The 3,867-nt window shown below is 47.3% G+C and overlaps 1 non-coding gene across 1 annotated transcript; it reads left to right on the forward strand.

The window, feature by feature from the left end:
- The first annotated feature begins 1,884 nt into the window (after window positions 1-1,884).
- LOC140215141 (U2 spliceosomal RNA) lies at window positions 1,885-2,076 on the forward strand. The gene has a single exon (XR_011892060.1). It is a non-coding gene; the product is annotated as a U2 spliceosomal RNA (small nuclear RNA).
- The last annotated feature ends 1,791 nt before the right edge of the window (window positions 2,077-3,867 follow it).

Raw genomic sequence — 3,867 nt, forward strand, 5'->3', positions numbered from 1 at the left:
CGGCACACGTGGTTTCGGACTTTGTCTCTTCGAGCGCTCGCAGCGATGTCGAGGCGATCGCTTACGTCTGCACGGTTTGCGGTGTGCTACAATGCAGCAGTCTGCCGCACTACACCTCTTGGTTGCCGAGGCCAGCACGGCAATTTACTGAAGCGAGCGCATTGCGCCCAGGCGGCAGCGGACTTTGTTGCTTCGGGAGTGCTCTTGCTGTAAAATTTGAACGGCTGCAGCTGCGCGAAGCAAGTGTACCTATTTTCACTCTCTCTCTGTCTGCCTTTGAGGCGACTGTAATTTCACTTTAAACGCAACTGGAGGCGGGAGCAACCTGATGAGAGTAGGTGGACTTCGGTACATGTAATTTAGAAATTGCTTTCAAGCTTTGAGGACATACACCTTCGCGCCATCTGCTTTCCCCGTCTCTTTGGCACTTTATAGTATGTGCTGCATGCTCTGCATTCCAAAGAAACACGCCTGTCTCTCTCCCTCTCTCACGTTCTTCTTCTTTTTGTAGCTGCTGTTGTAGAAGATGCTATGCTCTTTAATCGCTGTAACATAGAGTGCTTGCACAAGCCAACAACTTTTGCGTGTTTTTTTTTTTTTTCTCTTCCCAAGACGTTTCTGCCATTATTCACTAACTCTCGTTCTTAGTATGCAATGGAGCGTTAGCTCGCGCCATCTACCTTTCTTTCTGTATTGCAAAGTCCGCAGGTTTTCCTAGTTCCGTACACAGATGGCGCCAATGCGTTTTGGCGCCAGGTTCGAACGACCTCGCTCTACTCGTGTTTGGCATTTGAATGTTTCAAAGGGGTTTGCGACAGGGGGTGGTTCTTGTGCAAGGCTGAGCTTTCCAGCTGCGTTTAAGCTATGCTAGCATGTGTGCGTATATATATATATATATATATATATATATATATATAAATACACAAACACACACACACACACATGCATATATACATACACACACACGGTAATGGTAAAGATGATGAGGTAGCACTTTTTTTTTTCTTTTTTTTACAATGCCTGTGTTTCAGATGGCGATCTTTCTCCCCTCTATGTTTCCGGTTGGAAGGAGTGTGCAGCGTTTTCTATATTTATTTTGTCATTCACTTCTATGTTGCTCGTCTTCGTACATGGGGCATGCTACCTAATTCTACCGGTCGATTCGACACGTTGCGATCCGTCCCGGCCTGTGCCGTATCAAAATTTTCAGTGGGCCTTGCGGTAAATAAAAAGAAATGAAGGAAATGCGCGTAGTATATTACAATTGCACACGGGCTTGAAACGAAGCCCTCAAGGAAGGTCACCTTGAGCGGTCGCATTCAGACGGAAGTAAGCATTCCCCTGGCGCGTTTTTTTTCCGCTCGCCTGTTCCGTTTTCTACGAGGTTGCCTTGGTTGGTTTCGCGTTACAAGCAAGCTTGCACTCGGGTCTCGTTTCTACGCGACAGCGTTTCGTTAACAGCGAAAGACTGAGGCGTTGCGAATTCATCCGTGAGATAGGGAGCGTTGAGTCTGTACACAGGCTGAATTTTATAATATTGCCCACGCTGTTGCTGAGGTTACCCATGTCGGCAGGGCGCCCACAAGGCAGTAGTACAATGAAGTGAAGTGAAGGACATCGCTTCTCGGCCTTTTGGCTAAGATCAAAGTGTAGATTTTTAAAGCCCATGTACGAAGATTTACGAAGCCCATCTACGAAGATTTTTAAAGCCCATGTAGGCACCTCTTAATGATCTTTTATGTTTTAGAGAAGCGTTTTGCCATGTATTTTACACCTTTACAGTTTTAGCCTTTTATCACTAACACCACTAACTAGTTTTTTTAGTCATTTGTTTGCGTTTTTAGATTATACACCTTTTATCCGTTTTTTCCTTGGTTTTGTAACATATTTTTGATGTATTTGTAACTAGCATAAATAAAAAACTCTGTTCTTATCAGCTTAATATCTGATACGGGTTCTATATGGACCCACGATATTAAACCTATTTTTGGAAGTTGGCGGAGTGCTTGAAGCCTGCTTCACCTCCGCCGCAGGTCGGCCCGGTATTGCACTACCTCCGGGATCGGCCCCGCTCACTTAGGTGAGACTTCATTCAATCAAAATGAAGAGCACAAGCTCAACGCGAGCACTGACTTGACACGCACCATTCCTATACTACACGCAACGATGCCGGTTCGCGGACCACGAGAGTAATTAAACTGCCACTCCATCTGTGTGTAGCGTCGCACTTGTTGCGTCGCAAATGGGACAGCCGCTCCAGCAAATTTCTAGTTATGGGCTTCGAGAAAAATTAATGAAAGCAAAAGAAAGAACCAGAATTCCTATTTGTCCGATGTCTCTGAATGATTGTCTCCTGTAAAGAGCCACTTGGGGGGATGGGGGGTAGGATTAGCCGTGGGGTTCGCAATCAATATGAATCCCACTCAAAGCCAACACTGGATTTTGGAGTTCACTATCGCTTGGATCCGTAAACCACCGCGCCCACGCAAGCTCGCCCTGCCGCCGAAATCCGCTGCCCAAGTGGAAGAAAGATTCCCTATGAAAGAAAAATAGAGTGCCCGATTTCTGGCAACTACTGTGCAGCCTTTGTGTACACATTTTCGCAGCAGTGGGACCGAGCGCCTCGAAAACAAACTTGTCGTATGCCCGAATGTGGCGAAATATATTCAAGGGTTAAAAGGTGCCTCATCTTTCTAACCTGTATGTTACGAAGACCTGTTGCTACCTTTTCATCATGAACATCATCATCATCATCATCCTGGCTACGCCCACTGCAGGGCAAAGGCATCTCCCATGATCCTCCAAGTACCCCGGTCAGGTGCCGATTGTCGCCATGTAGTCCCTAATCTAATCTGCCCTCCTACCTTTCTGCCACCCCCTGCTACGCTTCCCTCCTCTCGGAATTCAGTCTGTAACCCTTAATGGCCACCGGTTATCTTCCCCCCAGATTGCATGCCCTGCGCATGCCCATTTGTTTTTCCTGGTTTAAACTTTGGTGTCATTAACGAGCGTTTGTTCTCGCACACCCCAATCTGCTCTATTCCGATCCCCCCGTGACGCCACACCCATCATCCTTCTTTCCAGAGCCCGTTGCGTCGCCCTCAGTTACCCTTCGGTAATCCTCAAAGCTTTTTGTTGGGACACTCGTGGCATCTTTCTCGTTTAATGAAGTCAAATTTTTTTCAGTTTTGGGGGAAAACTCAATGAGCTAGGCGCGATTGTGTCCCTGGCGCCGCTCTCAACAAGATGGCGGCGCCCATGCTTTTTGCCTGCAGGTTCGGCCCTACGCAGAACACGCCTGCCGGGCAGTGTAGCCACGTTGAAGGGGCAAAGCGTAGTGCAGTGAAGCGCTTGCTCGGGCGAAAAACGCAAATATGAGCCAAACAGGAATTTCCATTATTGGAAATTCCAGTTCAGTTTGCGCATTGCGTTCGCCTAAGGTAAAGAACACAAATGCGAGTGCCACAGCAGTCAAGTCAAAGCTTAGGATTGCGTACCATTTTTTTTTTTTTTTTCGTGCCTTTTACTCCTGGCCTGCGTGGCCCTAGCGCGCATGCACACGAAAGTAATGAAATGGTGAAAACACGAAATAATGCGGTGCGGCTGTATCATATCTATTTTGTGCGCTTTGTTCTTTGTGGACTACAGCGGTGTGCGTCATGAGAAAGTTTCGGTGCCCTTCTTGGGTGACCAGTGAAGCTATATTTAAAACCACATTGATTTGTACGGTTATTGCTACAAACTGCGTGTGGGTGTTTTTCTTTTTCGCTGCCAACGATGGGTTATCGCAACCGCGATCGGTTCTGCTGCTACGCTAGACGCGTGCTTGCCAACGGTTGGCTCTATACGCGACCCGCGACGCGTGGT

Source organism: Dermacentor andersoni, unplaced genomic scaffold (genome assembly GCF_023375885.2).
Source record: "Dermacentor andersoni unplaced genomic scaffold, qqDerAnde1_hic_scaffold ctg00000849.1, whole genome shotgun sequence".
Taxonomy (NCBI): Eukaryota; Metazoa; Arthropoda; class Arachnida; order Ixodida; family Ixodidae; genus Dermacentor; species Dermacentor andersoni.